The sequence below is a fragment of the Phyllobates terribilis genome, unplaced genomic scaffold (genome assembly GCF_046119375.1).
Source record: "Phyllobates terribilis strain yellow unplaced genomic scaffold, ASM4611937v1 Scaffold_1__5_contigs__length_1240528914, whole genome shotgun sequence".
NCBI classification, from domain to species: domain Eukaryota; kingdom Metazoa; phylum Chordata; class Amphibia; order Anura; family Dendrobatidae; genus Phyllobates; species Phyllobates terribilis.
Window position 1 is genome coordinate 722229634 of NW_027362761.1, and position 23303 is coordinate 722252936.

Below are 23303 nucleotides of genomic sequence, written 5' to 3' on the forward strand. Positions count from 1 at the left end.
GGTGCTCACCACACATCTAGATAAGTTCCCTGAGGAGTCTAGTTTGCAAAATGGTGTCACTTGTGGGGGTTTCCACTGTTTAGGCACATCAGGGGCTGTTAAAAACGCAACATGGCGTCCGCTAATTATTCAAGTAAATTTTACATTCAAAAAGTCAAATGGCACTCCTTCCCTTCTGAGCCCTGCTGTGCACCCAAACAGTGTTTTTTCCCCACATATGGGGTATCTGCGTGCTTAGAGGAAATTGCACAACAAATTTTGGGGTCCATTTTTTCCTGTTACCCCTGCAAAAATAAAAAAATCGGGATCTAAAGTAACATTTTTGTGAAAAAAGTTTTTCTTCCCGATTCCAAAAATTCCTGTGAAGCACCTGAAGGGTTAATAAACTTCTTACAGTTATATGAAAAAGTTTGGGCACCCCTATTAATCTTAAGCTTAATGTTTTATAAAAATTGGTGTTTTTGTAACAGCTATTTCAGTTTGATATATGTAATAACTGTTGGACACAGTAATGTTTCTGCCTTCAAATGAGGTTTATTGTGCTAACAGAAAATGTGCAATCTGCATTCAAACAAAATTTGACAGGTGCATAAGTATGGGCACCCTTATCATTTTCTTGTTTTAAATACTCCTACCTACTTTTTACTGACTTACTAAAGCACTTTTTTTGGTTTTGTAACCTCATTGAGCTTTGAACTTCATAGCCAGGTGTATGCAATCATGATAAAAGCTACTTAAAGTGGCCACTTGCAAGTTGTTCTCCTGTTTGAATCTCCTATGAAGAGTGGCATCATGGGCTCCTCAAAACAACTGTCAAATGATCTGAAAACAAAGATTATTCAACATAGTTGTTCAGGGGAAGGATACAAAAAGCTGTCTCAGAGATTTAACCAGTCAATTTCCACTGTGAGGAACATAGTAAGGAAATGGAAGAACACAGGGACAGTTCTTGTTAAGGCCAGAAGTGGCAGGCCAAGAAAAACATCAGAAAAGCAGAGAAGAAGAAAGGTGAGATCAGCCAAGGACAATCCTCAGACCACCTCCAGAGAGCTGCAGCATCAACTTGCTGCAGATGGTGTCACTGTGCATCGGTCAACTATACAACGCACTTTGCTCAAGGAGAAGCTGTATGGGAGAGTGATGCGAAAGAAGCCGTTTCTGCAAGCACGCCACAAACAGAGTCGGCTGAGGTATGCAAATGCACATTTGGAGAAGCCAATTTCTTTTTGGAAGAAGGTCCTGTGGACTGATGAAACCAAGATTGAGTTGTTTGGTCATACAAAAAGGCGTTATGCATGGTGGCAAAAAAACACAGCATTCCAAGAAAAACACTTGCTACCCACAGTAAAATTTGGTGGAGGTTCCATCATGCTTTGGGGCTGTGTGGCCAATGCCGGCACCAGGAATCTTGTTAAAGTTGAGGGACGCATGGATTCCACTCAGTATCAGCAGATTCTTGACAATAATGTTCAAGAATCAGTGATAAAGTTTAAGTTACGCAGGGGATGAATCTTTCAGCAAGACAATGATCCAAAACACCGCTCCAAATCTACTCAGGCATTCATGCAGAGGAACAATTACAATGTTCTGGAATGGCCATCCCAGTCCCCAGACCTGAATATCATTGAATATCTGTGGGATCATTTGAAGAGGGCTGTCCATGCTCGGCGACCATCAAACTTAACTGAACTGGAATTGTTTTGTAAAGAGGAATGGTCAAAAATACCTTCATCCAGGATCCAGGAACTCATTAAAAGCTACAGGAAGCGACTAGAAGCTGTTATTTTTGCAAAAGGAGGATCTACTAAATATTAATGTCACTTTTCTGGTGAGGTGCCCATACTTATGCACCTGTCAAATTTTGTTTGAATGCAGATTGCACATTTTCTGTTAGTACAATAAACCTCATTTCAAGGCAGAATCATTACTGTGTCCAACAGTTATTACATATATCAAACTGAAATAGCTGTTGCAAAAACACCAATTTTTATAAAACAATAAGCTTAAGATTAATAGGGGTGCCCAAACTTTTTCATATAACTGTATATGTGGTTTTGAGCACCCTGAGGGGTGCAGTTTTTAGAATGGTGTCACTTTTGGGTCTTTTCTGTCATAAAGGCCCCTCAAAGTCACTTCAAATGTGATGTGGTCCCGAAAAAAATGGTTTTGTAAATTTTGCTGTAAAAATGAGAAATCACTGGTCAACTTTTAACTCTTATAGTTCCCTAATAAAATAAATTTTTGGTTCCAAAATTGTGCTGATGTAAAGTAGACATGTGGGAAATGTTATTTATTAACTATTTTATGTGACATATCTCTCTGATTTAAGGTCATAAAAATTAAAAATTTTTGCCAAATTTACAATTTTTTCATAAATAAACGCAAGTGATATCGAAGAAATCCTACCACTACCATGAAGTACAATATGTCACGAAAAAAACAATCTCCGAATCAGCGGGATACGTTGAAGCGTTCCAGAGTTATTACCTCATAAAGTGACAGTGGTCAAATTTGTAAATATTGGTCCGGTTATTAACGTGCAAACCACCCTCGGGGGTAAGGGTGTTAATGAGAGAAAAAATAAACTTTTTAGAATTTACCAAATGGCTGCAATGAAACAAAGAGTGAAAAATTTAAAGGGGTCTGAATACTTTCTGTACCCACTGTATAGGTTCCTCAAAGTCACTACAAAACACGGTATTAATAAAAACCTTATCTGAAGCTCCAAGGCTCCTCTTTTCATGCATCGCAGCCTTCCTAATGTGATTCTCTTTATTTTGGTAATCTGTCATAATAGCATAAAAATTAAAGGTTTGAAAAATGCAAACTTTAATTTTTTTGCCAAATTACAGATATTTATTCATAAACACAAATTTTATCGAACTAAACTTACGTGTACCATGTAGTACGAAGTATTAGAGAAAACAAAAATCACAGAATCAATAAGATTGAAAGAAGCATTACACAGTTATTTTCACTTTAAGTGACACGTTAGATGTGAAAAAAATGGAGCTGTCAGGATGACCAAAATTGGCTTTAGCAGTAAGGAGTTAAGGTTGATCAGTCAGCATGGAACTGTCAGCAGCTTTATTGACTTAAAATGCAGTAACCACAGCATAGGCACAGGCACAGGGGCAGTGGAAGCAGTGTGTGCAGGGACTTCATATGCCATCACTTCACGTGCCAATTCAGATAATGCAGTAACAAGATAACACAAGACTCAGCTCTAAACCAGCACATGGGCAAAAGGGATGGCCACTTACGGTTCTAGCATTTTAGCTGCTAGAATAGCGATAATCAGCAGATTACAAGTGGGGTTTCATTTACTAATAAAGAAAAATAAACCTTGTCCATGGAGAACAGAATAACCCCTATAAGGGTTGTGTATTATAATACAGGTACAATAAGTAATTGTACCAAACAACAAACACATACTTATGGGTCTATGGTGTCCACAAGCCCAGTATTGCTCCCACGTCTCATCAATAACTACTGAGCTAAGGGATCGTGGCAGGAGTCGTAGTTTTTCTAGTCATATGCTTTCTGTGTGTTATATTTTTTTTCTTTGTGCTCTTATCGAAATGGTATATTTCTCCTTTTTCTCAGCTTTAACTACAGGTTAGCTTATCTTGAAGGCGTAGCATGTTCCTGAACATTATTTGCCACGCACAATTGACTGTAGCTAATGGTACACCCCAAGTGTAAGTAAACTTACAAAGAAAGTTAGAAGGTAACTGTATATGAATTATGTAACGCTGCCTATGAAATTATGTTCAATCAACAATTTTAACAGATTTTCTATTTACTTACCATTAATTTGTCACAGCATTTAGCAAATGTCCATTGACTTAGAAATTGACGAGGAGACGTCAAAGACACAATTTGAAGTCTGTGGGCTTTGCAGTCATATGCACCAAAGACCTTGTTCAGCCGTATCAAACTGTCCTATGGCCAATGGTAGCACAACTTTCATTTCTTATTGTGCTTTTTGGAAATTAAATCATTGATGCCATTAGTTTTTAAGGGCAACAAAGCCAGTTTCTTGGACAGTTTTCCTTTAAACAGTTTTCATAAATATGCCCTATCATTTCAGAATAAAGATAGATGCCAAATGTCATTATTGATCCAGAGGAAAGCTTGTATAGCTTAGAAAAAAAAAAGATTCCTTTGAGGCGATACCAGAGATATATATATTATATATATCTATATCTATCTATCTATATATAACATAACGATACAAGTGTCCCTCTGTCCAAAGCCTTTATAGACTGCGCAAGCGTGACGCACCTGCGCAGTCTGGCTCCAGACAGAAGAACACATCGAGCCGTTACAGGTAAGAGGAGTGTATGGCGCTGGAGATTGCGGTATGCGTAGACACTGAACGCATACCGCGATCTCCGGCGCCATACTTACATACTTACCTGATCAGGAGGAATGTTGCCGCAGTGCCTCTGTTCTGGTCAAAGACCAGGGCAGGAGTGAGGCGTCGGAATCGGTGCATTCGCATAGTGCACTATCCGGCGCCATTTTACTGAAGACACATTTGCAGTGTGTCTTCAGCAAAATGGCGCCAGACAGCACGGTATGGGCACTCGCGTACTCCAGCACCACACTCCTCCCCCGGCAGAATGGTACGCAGCGCTGGAGCACAGGGAAGAAAGGTGAGTATAAGTGTTTATTTTTTTGTGTGTGTGTGCAGCGTGATAGGGATACATACCAGGATAGGGATGAGGGGGTACCATGCATACCAGGATAGGGATGAGGGGGTGCCATGCATACCAGGGTGAGGGATGGGGTACCATGCACACCAGGATAGGGATGAGGGGGTACCATGCATACCAGGATGAGGAATGGGGTACCATGCATACCAGGATGAGGGGCCATGCATACCAGGATAGGGATGAGGGGGCACCATGCATACCAGGATATGGATGAGGGGCCATGCATACCAGGATAAGGATGAGGGGTACCATGCATACCAGGATAGGGATGAGGGGGTACCATGCATACCAGGATAGGGATGAGGGGGTACCATGCATACCAGGATGAGGGATGGGGTACCATGCATACCAGGATAGGGATGAGGGGGGTACCATGCATACCAGGATGAGGGATGGGGTACCATGCATACCAGGATAGGGATGAGGGGGTACCATGCATACCAGGATAGGGATGAGGGGTACCATACATAACAGGATGAGGGATGAGGTATCATGCATACCAGGATAGGGATAAGGGGTGCCATGCTTACCAGGATGAGGGGCCATGCATACCAGGATAGGGATGAGGGGGCACCATGCATACTAGGATATGGATGAGGGAGCACCATGCATACCAGGATAGGGATGAGGGGGTACCATGCATATCAGGATATGGACGAGGGGCCATGCATACTAGGATACGGATGAGGGGTACCATACATACCAGGATAGGGATGAGGGGGTAACATACATACCAGGATGAGGGATGGGGTACCATGCATACCAGGATAGGGATGAGGGGGCACAATGCATACAAGGATAGGGATGAGGGGTGCCATGCATACCAGGATAGGGATGAGAGGTGCAATGCATACCAGGATAGGGATGAGGGATAACATACATACCAGGATTGGGGATGAGTGGTGCGATGCCATGCATACCAGGATTAGGGATGAGGGGTACCATATATACCAGGATTGGGGGATGAGGGGTGCCATGCATACCAGGATTGGGATGAGGGGTGCCATGCATACCATGATTGGGATGAGGGGTGCCATGCATACCAGGATTGGGGATGAGGGGTGCCATGCATACCAGGATTGGGGATGAGGGGTACAATACATACCAGGATGAGGGATGGGGTGCCATGCACACCAGGATTTGGGGATGAGGGGTGCCATGCATTCCAAGATGGGGATGAGGGGGAACATGCATACCAGCATAAGGCTGAGGGGGCCATACATACCAGGATTGGGAATGAGGGGGGCCATGCATACCAGGATGAGGGATGGGGTGCCATGCATACCAGTATTGCGATGAGGGGTGCCATGCATACCAGGATTGGAGATGATGGGTGCCATGCATGCCAGGATTGGGGATGAGGGGTGCCATACATACCAGGATTGAGGATGAGGGGGTACCATGCATACCAGAATAGGGGTGAGGGGGTACCATGCATACCAGGATGTGGAAGAGGGAGTACCATGCATACCAGGATAGGGATGAGGGGGTACCATGCATACCAGGATGAAGGATGGGGTACCATGCATAGCAGGATAGGGATGAGGGGGGGTTCCATGCATACAAGAATGAGGGATGGGGTACCATGCATACCAGGATAGGGTTGAGGGGGTACCATGCATACCAGGATGAGGGATTGGGTAACATGCACACCAGGATGAGGGATGGGGTACCATGCATACCAGGATAGGGATGAGGGGGCACCATGCATACTAGGATAGGGATGAGGGGTGCTATGCATACCAGGATAGGGATGAGAGGTGCCATGCATACCAGGATAGGGATGAGGGATAACATACATACCAGGATTGGGGATGAGTGGTGCGATGCCATGCATACCAGGATAGGGATGAGGGGTACCATATATACCAGGATTGGGGGATGAGGGGTGTCATGCATACCAGGATTGGGATGAGGGGTATCATGCATACCAGGATTGGGGATGAGGGGTGTCATGCATACCAGGATTGGGAATGAGGGGTACCATACATACCAGGATGAGGAATGGGGTGCCATGCACACCAAGATTGAGGGATGAGGGGTGCCATGCATTCCAGGATGGGGATGAGGGGGACCATGCATACCAGCATAAGGCTGAGGGAGCCATACATACCAGGATTGGGAATGAGGAGGACCATGCATACCAGGATGAGGGATGGGATGCCATGCATACCAGTATTGGGATGAGGGTGCCATGCATACCAGGAATGGAGATGAGGGGTGCCATGTATACCAGGATACGGATGAGGGGGTACCATGCATACCAGGATGCGGATGAGGGGGTACCATGCACAGCAGGATAGGGATGAGGGGGTGCCATGCATACAACAATGAGGGATGGGGTACCATGCACACCAGGATAGGGATGAGGGGGTACCATGCATACCAGGATGAGGGATTGGGTACCATGCATACCAGGATGAGGGATTGGGTACCATGCATACCAGGATAGGGATGAGGGAGTACCATGTATACCAGGATGAGGGATGGGGTACCATGCATACCAGGATAGGGATGAGGGGGTACCACGCATACCAGGATGAGGAATGGGGTACCATGCATACCAGGATGATGGACCATGCATACCAGGATATGGATGAGGGGCCATGCATACCAGGATACGGATGAGGGGTACCATACATACCAGGATAGGGATGAGGGGGTACCATGCATACCAGGATGAGGGATGGGGTAGCATGCATACCAGGATAGGGATGAGGGGGCACCATGCATACCAGGATAGGGATGAGGGGGGTACCATGCATACCAGGATATGGATGAGGGGCTACCATGCATACAACGATACGGATGAGGGGTGCCATGCATACAGGGATAGGGATGAGGGGTGCCATGCATACCAGGATAGGGATGAGGGGGTACCATGCATACCAGGATGAAGGATGAGGTACCATGCATAGCAGGATAGGGATGAGGGGGGGTTCCATGCATACAAGAATGAGGGATGGGGTACCATGCATACCAGGATAGGGTTGAGGGGGTACCATGCATACCAGGATGAGGGATTGGGTAACATGCACACCAGGATGAGGGATGGGGTACCATGCATACCAGGATAGGGATGAGGGGGCACCATGCATACTAGGATAGGGATGAGGGGTGCTATGCATACCAGGATAGGGATGAGAGGTGCCATGCATACCAGGATAGGGATGAGGGATAACATACATACCAGGATTGGGGATGAGTGGTGCGATGCCATGCATACCAGGATAGGGATGAGGGGTACCATATATACCAGGATTGGGGGATGAGGGGTGTCATGCATACCAGGATTGGGATGAGGGGTGTCATGCATACCAGGATTGGGGATGAGGGGTGCCATGCATACCAGGATTGGGAATGAGGGGTACCATACATACCAGGATGAGGAATGGGGTGCCATGCACACCAAGATTGAGGGATGAGGGGTGCCATGCATTCCAGGATGGGGATGAGGGGGACCATGCATACCAGCATAAGGCTGAGGGAGCCATACATACCAGGATTGGGAATGAGGAGGACCATGCATACCAGGATGAGGGATGGGATGCCATGCATACCAGTATTGGGATGAGGGTGCCATGCATACCAGGAATGGAGATGAGGGGTGCCATGTATACCAGGATACGGATGAGGGGGTACCATGCATACCAGGATGCGGATGAGGGGGTACCATGCACAGCAGGATAGGGATGAGGGGGTGCCATGCATACAACAATGAGGGATGGGGTACCATGCACACCAGGATAGGGATGAGGGGGTACCATGCATACCAGGATGAGGGATTGGGTACCATGCATACCAGGATGAGGGATTGGGTACCATGCATACCAGGATAGGGATGAGGGAGTACCATGTATACCAGGATGAGGAATGGGGTACCATGCATACCAGGATGATGGACCATGCATACCAGGATATGGATGAGGGGCCATGCATACCAGGATACGGATGAGGGGTACCATACATACCAGGATAGGGATGAGGGGGTACCATGCATACCAGGATGAGGGATGGGGTAGCATGCATACCAGGATAGGGATGAGGGGGCACCATGCATACCAGGATAGGAATGAGGGGGGTACCATGCATACCAGGATACGGATGAGGGGCTACCATGCATACAAGGATACGGATGAGGGGTGCCATGCATACAGGGATAGGGATGAGGGGTGCCATGCATACCAGGATAGGGATGAGGGTTGCCATGCATAGGAGGATTGGGGATGAGGGGTGCCATGCATACAAGGATTAGGGAATGAGGGGTACCATGCATACCAGTATTGGGGATGAGGGGTACCATGCATACCAGAATATGGATGAGGGGTACCATGCATACCAGGATTGGGAATGAGGGGTGACATGCATACCAGGATTGGGGATGAGGGGTACCATACATACCAGGATTAGGGATGGGATGCCATGCATACCAGGATTGGGGGATGAGGGGTGCCATGCATGCCAGGATTGGGGATGAGTAGTGGCATACATACCAGGATTGGGGATGAGGGGGTACCATGCATACCAGAATAGGGATGAGGGGGTACCATGCATACCAGGATACGGATGATGGGGTGCCATGCATACCAGGATACGGATAAGGGGGTAACATGCATACCAGAATATGGATGGGGTACCATGCATACCAGGATAAGGATGGGGTACCATGCAGAGCAGGATAGGGATGAGGGGGTACCATGCATACCAGGATGAGGGATGGGGTACCATGTATACCAGAATAGGGATGAGGGGGTACCATGCATACCAGGATACGGATGATGGGGTACCATGCATACCAGGATACGGATGAGGGGGTACCATGCATACCAGGATATGGATGGGGTACCATGCATACCAGGATAAGGATGTGGAACCATGCATAGCAGGATAGGAATGAGGGGGTGCCATGCATACCAGGATGAGGGATGGGGTACCATGCATACCAGGATAGAGATGAGGGGGTACCATGAATACCAGGATACGAATGAGGTGCCATGTATACCAGGATTGGGGATTAGGGGTACCATGCATACCAGGATTGGGGATGAGGGGTACCATGCATACCAGGATTGGGGATGAGGGGTACCATGCATACCAGGATTGGGGATGAGGGGTACCATGCATACCAGGATTGGGGATGAGGGGTACCATGCATACCAGGATTGGGGATGAGGGGTACCATGCATACCAGGATTGGGGATGAGGGGGTACCATGCATACAGGAATAGGGATGAGGGATACCATGCATAGCAGGATATGGATGAGGGGGTAACATGCATACCAGGATAGGGATGAGGGGGTACCATGCATGCCAGGATAGGGATGGGGTACCATGCATACCAGGATAGGGATGGGGTACCATGCATACCAGGATAGGGATGAGGGGGTGCCATGCATACCAGGATGAGGGATGGGGTACCATGCATTCCAGGATAGGGATGAGGGGGTACCATGCAACCAGGATAAGGGATTGTGTACCATGCATACCAGGATGAGGGATTGGGTACCATGCATACCAGGATAAGGATGAGGGGGTACCATGCATACAAGAATGAGGGATGGGGTACCATGCATACCAGGATAGGGATGAGGGGGTACCATGCATACCAGGACGAGGAATGGGGTACCATGCATACCAGGATGAGGGGCCATGCATACCAGGATAGGGATGAAGGGGCACCATGCATACCAGGATATGGATGAGGGGCCATGCATACCAGGATAATGAAGGGGGGTACCATGCATACAAGAATAGGGATGAGGGGTGCCATGCATACCAGGATAGGGATGAGGGGTGCCATGCATACCTGGATTGGGGATGAGGGGTGCCATGCATACCAGGATTGGGGATGAGGGGTGTCATGCATACCAGTATGGGGGATGAGGGGTACCATGCATACCGGAATAGGGATGAGGGGTACCATGCATACCAGGATTGGGAATGAGGGGTGCCATGCATACCACGATTGGGGATGAGGGGTACCATGCATACCAGGATTGAGGATGAGGGGTGCCATGCATACCAGGATTGGGGATGAGGGGGTACCATGCATACCAGAATAGGGATGAGGGGGTACCATGCATACCAGGATACGGATGATAGGGTACCATGCATACCAGTATACAGATGAGGGGGCACCATGCATACCAGGATATGGATGAGGGGCCATGCATACCAGGATAATGAAGGGGGGTACCATGCATACCAGGATAGGGATGAGGGAGTACCATGCATACCAGGATGAGGGATGGGGTACCAATCATACCAGATTTTGGATGAGGGGGCACCATGCATACCAGGATAGGGATGAGGGGGTAACATGCATACCAGGATACGAATGAGGGGCCATGCATACCAGGATGCGAATGAGGGGGTGCCATGCATACCAGGATACGGATGAGCGGGTGCTATGCATACAAGGATAGGGATGAGGGGGTGCCATGCATACAAGGATAGGGATAAGGGGTACCATGCATACCAGGATAGGGATGAGGGGTACCATGCATACCAGTATGGGGGATTAGGGGTACCATGCATACCAGAATAGGGATGAGGGGTGCTATGCATACCAGGATTGGGGATGAGGGGTACTATACATACCAGGATGAGGGATGGGATGCCATGCATACCAGGATTGGGGGATGAGGGGTGCCATGCATACAAGGATTGGGGATGAGGAGTGCCATACATACCAGGATACGCATGAGGGGGTACCATGGATACCAGGATACGGATGAGGGGGTACCATGCATACCAGGATACGGATGAGGGGATACCATGCATACCAGGATAGGGATGGTGTACCATGCATACCAGGATAGGGATGGGGTACCATACATACCAGGAGAGGAATGAGGGGGTGCCATGCATACCAGGATGAAGGATGGGGTACCATGCATACCAGGATAGGGATGAGGGGGTACCATGCATACCACGACGAGGGATGGTGTACCATACATACCAGGATAGGGATGAGGGAGTACCATGCATACCAGGATGAGGGATGGGGTACCAAGCATACCAGATTTTGGATTAGGGGGCACCATGCATACCAGGATAGGGATGAGGGGGTAACATGCATACCAGGATACGAATGAGGGGCCATGCATACCAGGATGCGAATGAGGGGGTGCCATGCATACCAGGATACGGATGAGCGGGTGCTATGCATACAAGGATAGGGATGAGGGGGTGCCATGCATACAAGGATAGGGATAAGGGGTGCCATGCATACCAGGATAGGGATGAGGGGTACCATGCATACCAGTATGGGGGATTAGGGGTACCATGCATACCAGAATAGGGATGAGGGGTGCTATGCATACCAGGATTGGGGATGAGGGGTACTATACATACCAGGATGAGGGATGGGATGCCATGCATACCAGGATTGGGGGATGAGGGGTGCCATGCATACAAGGATTGGGGATGAGGAGTGCCATACATACCAGGATACGCATGAGGGGGTACCATGGATACCAGGATACGGATGAGGGGGTACCATGCATACCAGGATACGGATGAGGGGATACCATGCATACCAGGATAGGGATGGTGTACCATGCATACCAGGATAGGGATGGGGTACCATGCATACCAGGAGAGGAATGAGGGGGTGCCATGCATACCAGGATGAAGGATGGGGTACCATGCATACCAGGATAGGGATAAAGGGTACCATACATACCAGGATTGGGGGATGAGGTGTGCCATGCATACCATGATTGGGGATGAGGGATGCCATGCATACCAGGATTGGGGATGAGGGGTACCATACATACCAGGATGAGGGATGGGGTGCCATGCATACCTGGATTGGGGGATGAGGGGTGCCATGAATACCAGGATTGGGGGATGAGGGGTGCCATGAATTCCAGGATGGGGATGAGGTGGACCATGCATACCAGCATAAGGCTTGAAGGGGCCATACATACCAGAATTGGAAAAGAGGGGGACCATGCATACCAGAATGAGGAATGGGGTGCCATGCATACCAGGATTGGGGATGAGGGGTGCCATGCATACCAGGATGGGGGGTGAGGGGGCCATGCATACCAGGATGGGGGGTGAGGAGTGCCATACATACCAGGATTGAGGATGAGGGGGTACCATGCATACCAGGATAGGTATGAGGGGGTACCATACATACCAGGATGCGGATGAGGGGGTACCATGCATAGCAGGATAGGGATGAGGGGGTGCCATGCATGCAAGAATGAGGGATGGGGTACCATGCATACCAGGATAGGGATGAGGGGGTACCATGCATACAAGGATACGGATGAGGTGTGCCATGCATACAAGGATAGGAATGAGGGGTGCCATGCATACCAGGATGGGGATGAGGGGTGCCATGCATACCAGGATTGGGGTTGAGGGGTGCCATGCATACCAGAATAGGGCTGAGCGGTACCATGCATACCAGGATTGGGAATGAGGGGTGCCATGCATGCCAGGATTGAGGATGAGGGGTACCATACATACCAGGATTAGGGATGGGATGCCTTGCATACCAGGATCGGGGGATGAGGGGTGCCATACATACCAGGATTGGAAATGAGGGGGTACCATGCATACCAGGATACGGATGATGGGGTACCATACATTCCAGGATACAGATGAGGGGGTACCATGCATACCAGGATAGGGATGAGGGGGTACCATGCATATCAGGATAGGTATGAGGGGGTACCATGCATACCAGGATAGGGATGAAAGGGGGCCATGCATACCAGGATAGGGATGAGGGGCCATGCATACCAGGATACGGATGAGGGGCCATGCATACTAGGATACGGATGAGGGGCCATGCATACCAGGATACGGATGAGGGGGTACCATGCATACCAGGATTGGGTGATGAGGGATGGGGTGCTATGCATACCAGGATGAGGGGTACCATACATACCAAGATAGGGATGAGGGACGGGTGCCATGCATACCAGGATTAGGTGATCAGGAGAGCCATGCATATCAGGATGGGGGTGAGGGGCCCATGCATACCAGGATAAGGCTGAGGGCGCCATACATACCAGGATTGGGGATGAGGGGCCATGCATACCAGGATTGGGGATAATCAGGCCATGCATACCAGGATTGGGGATGATGGGGACATGCATACCAGGATGAGGGATGGGGTGCCATGCATACCAGGATTGGGGATGAGGGGTGCCATACATAAAAGGCTAGGGATGAGGGGTACCATGCATACCAGGATAGAATGGGGGCAGCACATAACAGGATGGGGAAACAGGATTGGGCAGCACAAATACCAGGATGGGGACAGCACATATACCAGGATGGGGACAGCACATAACAGGATGAGGGCGCAGGATGAGGGCATAACAGGATGGTGACAGCACATAACAGCATGGGGACAGCACAAATACCAGGATAGGGAAACACATAACTGGATGGGGGCAGCACATAACAGGATGGGGGACCATATACCAATAAAAATGCTTGCCACCTGGGCGTAGAACAGGTTCAATAGCTAGTATATACAGCTCTGGCAAAAATTAAGAGACCACTGAATAGTTTTCTATTGGAAAGCATGGAAAGACTGGTGGAAAGCATGGCAAGACGAATGAAAGCTGTGATTAAAAATCATGGTTAGTCCACCAAATATTTCAAAATATTGATTTCACAGTTCAAAACATTAGTAATTTGAGGTCTGAAAGCACGGTTTCTTTTTTAGTATTTTGACGCTTTATCATTTGCTGCAAATAAATACTACATTTTTAGTTTTGAATTTCGGAGACATGTTGTCAGTAGTTTATAGACTAAAACAACAATGTACATTTTACTCAAAAATATACCTATAAAGAGAAAAATCAGAGAAAATGAAAATTTTGCAGTGGTCTCTTCATTTTTGCCAGAGCTGTATATACAGTGGTGGCCAAAAGTATTGGCACCCCTGCAATTCTGTCAGATAATACTCAGTTTCTTCCTGAAAATGATTGCAGTCACAAATTCTTTGGTATTATTATCTTCATTTAATTTGTCTTCAATGAAAAAACACAAAAAGAATTGTCCTAAAGCCAAATTGGATACAATTCCACACCAAACCTAAAAAAGGGGGTGGACAAAAGTATTGGCACTGTTTGAAAAATCATGTGATGCTTCTCTAATTCGTGTAATTAACAGCACCTGTAACTTACCTGTAACAGGTGTTGGCAATAACTAAATCACACTTGCAGCCAGTTAACATGGATTAAAGTTGACTCAACCTCTGTCCTGTGTCCTTGTGTGTACCACATTGAGCATGGAGAAAAGAAAGAAGACCAAAGAACTGTCTGAGGACTTGAGAAACCAAATTGTGAGGAAGCATGAGCAATCTCAAGGTTACAAGTCCATCTCCAAAGACCTGAATGTTCCTGTGTCTTCCGTGCGCAGTGTCATCAAGAAGTTTAAAGCCCATGGCACTGTGGCTAACCTCCCTAGATGTGGACGGAAAAGAAAAATTGACGAGAGATTTCAACGCAAGATTGTGCGGATGGTGGATAAAGAACCTCAACTAACATCCAAACAAGTTCAAGCGGCCCTGCAGTCCGAGGGTACAACAGTGTCAACCCGTACTATCCGTCGGCGTCTGAATGAAAATGGACTGTATGGTAGGATACCCAGGAAGACCCCACTTCTTACCCTGAGACATAAAAAAGACAGGCTGGAGTTTGCCAAAACTTACCTGAGAAAGCCTAAAATGTTTTGGAAGAATGTTCTCTGGTCAGATGAGACAAAAGTAGAGCTTTTTGTCAAAAAGCATCAACATAGAGTGTACAGGAAAAAAAAAGAGCCATTCAAAGAAAAGAACACGGTCCCTACAGTCAAACATGGCGGAGGTTCCCTGATGTTTTGGGGTTGCTTTGCTGCCTCTGGCACTGGACTGCATGACCGTGTGCATGGCATTATGAAGTCTGAAGACTACCAACAAATTTTGCAGCATAATGTAGGGCCCAGTGTGAGAAAGCTGGGTCTTCCTCAGAGATCATGGGTCTTCCAGCAGGACAATGACCCAAAACACACTTCCAAAAGCACTATAAAATGGTTTTAGAGAAAGCACTGGAGACTTCTAAGGTGGTCAGCAATGAGTCCAGACCTGAATCCCATAGAACACCTGTGGAGAGATCTCAAAATGGCAGTTTGGAGAAGGCACCCTTCAAATATCAGGGACCTGGAGCAGTTTGCCAAAGAAGAATGGTCTACAATTCCAGCAGAGAATTGTAAGAAACTCATTGATGGTTACCGGAAGCGGTTGTTCGCAGTTATTTTGCCTAAAGGTTGTGCAACCAAGTATTAGGCTGAGGGTGCCAATACTTTTGTCTGGCCCATTTTTGGAGTTTTGTGTGAAATGATCAATGATTTGATTTTTGCTTCATTCTCTTTTGTGTTTTTTCATTGCAAGCAAATTAAATGAAGATAATAATACCAAAGAATTTGTGATTGCGATCATTTTCAGGAAGAAACTGAGTATTATCTGACAGAATTGCAGGGGTGCCAATACTTTTGGCCACCACTGTACACACACATACACGTGCGTCTCACTAAATTAGAATATCATAAAGTTAATTTATTTCAGTTCTTCAATACTAAAAGTGATACTCATATTATATAGAGTCATTACAAACAGAGTCATCTATTTCAAGTGTTTATTTCTGTTGTTTGTTGATTATGGCTTACAGCCAATGAAAACACAAGTCATTATCTCAGTAAATTAGAATACTTTATAACAACAGTTGAAAAATGTTTTTAAAATCTGAAATGTTGGCCTACTAAAATGTATGTTCAGTAAATGCACTCAATACTTGGTCACGGCTCCTTTTGCATCAATGCGGCGTGGCATGGAGGTAATCAGCCTGTGGCACTGCTGAGGTGTTATGGAAGCCCAGGTTGCTTTGATAGCAGCCTTCAGCTCGTCTGCATTATTTGGTCTGGTGTCTCTCATCTTCCTCTTGACAATACCCAATAGGTTCTCTATGGGGTTAAGGTCAGGCGAGTTTGTTGTTTTTAAACCAGATATTGGTACTTTTGGCAGTGTGGACAGGTGCCAAGTCCTGCTGGAGAATGAAATTTCCATCTCCAAAAAGCTTGTCAGCAGAGGAGTCATGAAGTGCTCTAAAATTTCCTGGAAAACGGCTGCGCTGACTTTGATCTTCTTGATAAAACACAGTGGACCTACACCAGCAGATGACATGGCTCCCCAAACCATCACCGATTGTGGAAACTTCACACTAGACCTCAAGCAGCTTGGATTGTGTGCCTTTTCAATTCTTCCTTCAGACTCTGGGACCTTGATTTAAAAATGAAATGCAAAATTTACTTTCATTTGAAAACAACACCTTGGACCACTGAGCAACAGTCCAGGTCTTTTTCTCCTTGGGCCAAGGTAAGACGCTTCTGGCGTTGTCTATTGGTCATGAGTGGCTTGACACAAGGAATGTGACACTTGTAGCCCATGTCCTGGATACGTCTGTGTGTGGTGGCTATTGAAGCAATGACTCCAGCAGCAGTCCACTCTTTGTGAATCTCCCCAAAATTTTTGAATGGCCTTTTCTTAACAATCCTTTCAAGGCTGCAGTTATCACCGTTGCTTGTGCACCTTTTTCTACCACACTTTTTCCTTCCATTCAACTTTCCATTAATATGCTTGGATACAGCACTCTGTGAACAGCCAGCTTCTTTAGCAATGACCTTTTGTGGCTTACCATCCTTGTGGAGTGTGTCAATGACTGCCTTCTGGACATCTGTCAAGTCAGCAGCCTTCCCCATGATTGTGGAGCCTACTGAAAGAGACTAAGGGACCTTTTTAAATGCTTAGGAAGCCTTTGCAGGTGTTTTTTGTTAGTTATTCTAATTTACTGAGATAATGACTTTTGTGTTTTCATTGGCTCTAAGCCATAATCATCAACATTAAACTTGAAATAGATCACTCTTTGTAATGACTATATAATATATGAGTTTCACTTTTTGTATTGAAGAACTGAAATAAATTAACTTTTTGATGATATTCTAATTTATTGAGAAGCACTTGTATATACTGTGTTTTTTTTTACTCACTTGGGTGCGACAGGAGGCAAACAGGAAGCCAATTTTTAGAATTCTGATCACTGTCACTTTATGAGGTAATAACTCTGGAACGCTTTAACGGATCCCACTGATTGAGATTATTTTTTCATGACATATTGTACTTCATGATAGTGTTAAAATTTATTTGATATGACTTGCGTTTATTTGTGAAAAAAAACGGATATTTCGTGAAAATTTCACAATTTTCAAACTTTGAATTTTCATGCCCTTAAATCAGAGAGATATGTCACACAAAATAGTTAATAAATAACATTTCCCACATGTCTACTTTACATCAGCACAATTTTGGAACAAAAATTTTTTGGGGTTAGGAAGTTATAAGGGTTAAAAGTTGACCAGCGATTTCTCATTCTTACAACATTTACAAAACCATTTTTTAGGGTCTACATCACATTTGAAGTCACTTTGAGGGGCCTTTATGAAAGAAAATACCCAAAAGTGACACTGTTCTAAAACTGCACCGCTCAAGGTGCTTAAAACAACATTCAAGAAGTTTATTAACCCTTCACGTGCTTTACAGCAATTAATTGAACGTGAAAGGAAAAAATGAACATTTAACTTTTTTTCACAAAAATTTTACTTTAGACCCCAATTTTTTTATTTTCACAAGGGTAACAGGAGAAGTTGGACCCCAAAAGTTGTTGTGCAATTTCTCCTGAGTACGCTAATACCCCATATGTGGGAGAAAGCCATTGTTTGGGCGCAGGTCAGGGCTCAGAAGGGAAGGAGTGACGCTTTGGAATGCAGACTTTGATGGAATGGTCTGTGGACGTCATGTCACGTTTTCAGAGCCCCTGATGTGCCTAAACAGTGGAAATGCCCAACAAGTGCCCTCTTTTTGGAAACTAGACCCCACATTGAATTTATCTAGATGTGTTGTGAGCACCTTGAACCCCCAGGTGCTTCACAGAAAATTATAATGTTGACTTGTGAAAATAAAAACAACAATTTTTTTCCACAAAAATGTTAAAAAAATATATTTTCACAATGGTATCAGGAGAAAGTGGACCTCAAAATCTGTTGTTCAATTTCTCCTGAGTAAGCTGATACCCCATGTGTTGGAGAAAACTACTGTTTGGGCTCATGTCAGGGCTCGGAAGGGAAGGAGTGACTCTTTGGAATGCAGACTTTGATGGAATGGTCTGTGGGCGTCAGGTGACGTTTTCAGTGCCCCTGATGTGCCTAAACAGTGGAAATGCCCAACAAGTGCCCCCTTTTTGGAACTGATACCTGATTTGTAAATTTTATAATGTGTCATATGTCAGTTGTGTAGGACAACCTGACTAACACTACAAAACTGAAGTAGGACAACCTGACGAATACTATGTTAGATGTGTAGTGTTCGTCAGGTTGTGATACGTCAGAAATTAATTTAGTAGTGCATGGAAGTATGGTACCTTCTGAAGCATTCTTTCATGCACAGGCCAGGTTTGTTCAGGCAGATGTCGCATTGATAGGTGCTCTCCTTGCGTATTCCCCTTTTGGAACACACTCGGCACCTCTTTTGTGACTTACCTTTTTTTCTGCTTTGAGGGACCTCCCCCGGAAAATGCTGGCCTGGTACAATTCGAGGTCCTTTAATTCCGGAAGTACTGGTGCCCGCTCCGTCACCACTGCCAAATATCAGGGCCTTGATAACTACCTCCTGGAACTGAAGGTACGACGTAGAAGTCTGGCTTGCACATTGTGACAGAAGGAAAGCGTTGTGCATTGCCATCTGAATGATGTGCACGGCCAGCTTCTTGTACCACACCTTGGCCTTTCTCACAGCACTGTACGGCTGGAGGACTTGATCAGAGAGATCAACTCCCCCATGTGCTTGTTGTACCCCACTACAGTCTGGTTTGACAACCTGTGCAGTGGAACCTCGTACAGTGCTGAGAGTGCTGCCATCACCATGTATGGTGGTCAAGAAAAGGACGTCCCTCTTGTCCTTGATCACCAGCATGTGGTCGCTACATTGGGCTCTGCTCTCACCCCTTCTGAGCAGCTACCCAATTAGTGTCTTCGGGAGGCCTCTCTGATTTTTGCGGACAGTACCGCAGGCTGCGGTACGGCACGCTGTTACGGATCCGGATGGTGGAACCTCTGTGCTGCGGTGCAAGGAGGGACCCAGAGGGGCGTAACTAAGTATCAACTAGGACCGACCTAGGTCGTATGGCGGCTAACGACTCCGTGACCAGGGAGGGACCGAGCAGAGGGACCAGGTGCTACTTTGGGGACGACCTTGAAAGAGAGCAGGTGACTCCCACGGGTCAGATGGCTGGGACTGACCGATACAGCAGATGGGCACAGCAGGCAACAGGTGGGGGCCTCTAGGTAGGCTGTCAGGTGGTCACGGCAATTGACGGACAGGAGCCTCCAGGTAGGCTGACAGGTGGTCACGGCAAGTGACAGCAGGAGCCTCCAGGTAGGCACGGCAGGTAACAAGCAGGTGCTTCCAGGTAAGCAGGCGGGCAAAGCCCATAGACAGACTGGCGGACTGAACAGAAGACAGACTGTCGGGCTGGAGAGTAGTCAGGCTGGCGGACTGGACTGATAGTCAGGCTGGCAGGCAGGACTAGTAGTCAGGCTAGCAGCGGGACCTGAGGGCTGAAGCAGAGGTAAATACACTGTGCATCAACTACTGCTCGGGCACCTCCATATTGGAGGAGGTGCTTTAAATATGGGAGGACCTCCGGCAATTGGCCGGGGACTCCTTAGGGCTGCACACGCGGCCCCTTTAAGAGGGAGGGAGCGCGCTCTAAGCACAGTGCCGTGAAGCTGCGCGCGCCAGCAGAAGCAGGAAGAGGAGCACTGGAGGACGCCGGGCAGGGAGCGCGGCGGTGAGAAGGACCCTTTACGCCCCCTCTTTTTTAAGCCAGAAAGAAATTTTTCAAGGAGAAGCAGGGCATGAATGTTCTCCCTGGGTTCCCAAGTTCTCTCCTCTGGGCCAAACCCCTTCCAATCCACCAGAAAAAAGGTTTTTCCTCTTACTTTCTTGGTGGCCAGAATGTTCTCTACCTCAAAAACGTCGTCAGCGGAAACCGGAGCAGGGGGAGTACCTGGATTGTTGGAAAAAGAATTAAACACAACTGGTTTGAGGAGAGATACGTGGAAGGAGTTGGGAATCCGTAAGGTGGCCGGGAGTTTTAACTTGTAGACCACTGGGTTGATTTGTTTGAGGACTTCAAATGGACCGATGAACCGAGGACCCAACTTGTAGGAGGGTATTTTGGATGGTTTGGAGGAGAGCCAAACCTCGTCTCCCGGACGGAATTGAGGCGGATCCAGACGTCTCTTGTTAGCATATCTCTTCATCCGCTCGGAGGACTGAAGAAGTGCGGACCTAGTATTTTCCCAAATGGTGGAAAATTCGCTGACCAGAGACTCCGTGGCAGGGTTGTCCACAGAAGCGGAGACGGGAAACGGAATCTGGGGATGTTGACCACAGACTACGAAGAACGGGGACTTGGAAGTCGATTCGCTCTCATGGTTGTTGTAGGAGAATTCGGCCCATGGTAGGAGGTCCACCCAATTGGTATGGTGAGCATTAACAAAGTGCAGCAGGTAGCTGGTAAGGATCTGGTTGATACGCTCCACTTGGCCATTGGACTGTGGATGGTAAGTGGAGGAGAAATCCATGCAGCTTACACGCAGCTCTCCAGAAGCGTGAGGTGAACTGAACCCCTCGATCCGACACAATGTGGAGGGGTAAGCTATGGAGACGGAAAATGTGAAGGAAGAAGTCCTTAGCCTGCTCTGATGCAGACGGAAGACCAGGCAGAGGGATGAAGTGGGCCATTTTAGAAAAGCGGTCGGCGACCACCCAAATGACTGTACAGCCGGCAGAAACAGGGAGATCTGTAATAAAGTCCATAGCAATGTGCAGCAAGTACGGGAAGAGGCAGGAGGTGACTGGCTGGAAGATGTCTGGGAACTTTGTTGCGGGCACAAGACGAACAGGCCGAGACGAAGTCTACCACATCCTTGCACAGGGTAGGCCACCAGTAATGCCGGGTAATGAGCAGGAAGGTCTTCTTCTGACCAGCGTGGCCGGCTAGTTTAGAAGAATGACCCCAGTGAAGAATCTTCTCCCGATCTGAAACCGCTACAAACGTCTTACCGGGTGGGAGATGAGTCAGATCCAAGGGGGCCATACTCATCACTTTGGAGGGGTCGATGATGTGCATAGGCTCCTCCTCTAGATCGGAGGACAGGAAGGATCGGGACAAGGCGTCAGCTTTAACATTCTTGTCCGCCGGGCGGTAATGTAGGATACAGTCGAAGCGAGCGAAGAACAGAGACCACCGGGCCTGACGCGGATTGAGTCTTTGGGCATTCTGAAGATATGCTAGGCTCTTGTGATCAGTATAGATGATCACCGGGTATAGAGCCCCTTCAAGCAGGTAACGCCACTCCTCCAGTGCCAATTTGATGGCTAGCAGTTCTCGGTCTCCTATGGAGTAGTTGCGCTCAGACGAGGAGAAGAGTTTGGAGAAGAAGCCGTAGGTTACCATTCTCCCGGATGAAGATTTTTGGGTGAGCACCGCTCCGGCTCCGGAGGAGGAAGCATCAACCTCCAGGAAGAACTGTTTGTCGCAGTCCGGACGGTGCAGCACTGGGGCAGAGGAGAAGACTTGCTTTAAGGAAAGGAAGGCCTCCTCAGCTTCAGGTGGCCATTCCTTGGGATTTGCTCCCTTAGGGTGAGCGCAGAGATGGGAGCAGTCCGGGAAGAGAAGTGCGGGATGAAGAGACGGCAGTAGTTGGAGAAGCCCAGGAATTGCTGAATCGCCTTCAACCCCTCCGGATGGGGCAACGTTAAGACAGCAGAGAGCTTCTCGGGGTCCATTCGTAGACCTGTCTGGGAGACAATATAGCCCAGGAACGGAAGGGAGGTCTGCTTGAAAAGGCACTTCTCAAATTTGGCATAGAGGTGATTCTGCCTGAGCCTAAGCAGGACCTGACGAACATCCCTCCGGTGTGTGGGAAGGTCCGGAGAGAAGACCAAGATGTCGTCCAGGTACACCACTATGCAGGAATATAGAAGGTCACGGAAGATGTCATTGACTAATTCTTGGAAGACAGCAGGAGCATTACAGAGACCGAAGGGCATCACACGGTATTCATAGTGACCTTCCCGGGTATTGAATGCCGTCTTCCACTCGTCTCCTTGACGGATCCGGACCAGGTTATACGCCCCACATAGATCCAGCTTGGAAAAGATCCTAGCGCCCTTAAGGCGGTCAAACAACTCGGAGATGAGCGGCAGGGGGTATTTGTTTTTGAACGTGATTTGGTTGAGTCCTCTATAGTCAATACAGGGACGTAGTGAACCATCCTTCTTCTTGATGAAGAAGAATCCGGCTCCAGCCAGGGAGGTAGATTTCCGGATGAATCCCCTAGCCAGATTCTCCTTAATGTACTCCGACATGGCCCGGGTTTCGACCGACGACAACGGGTAAATACGCCCACGGGGTGGAGTGGCACCAGGTACCAGGTTGATAGGACAATCA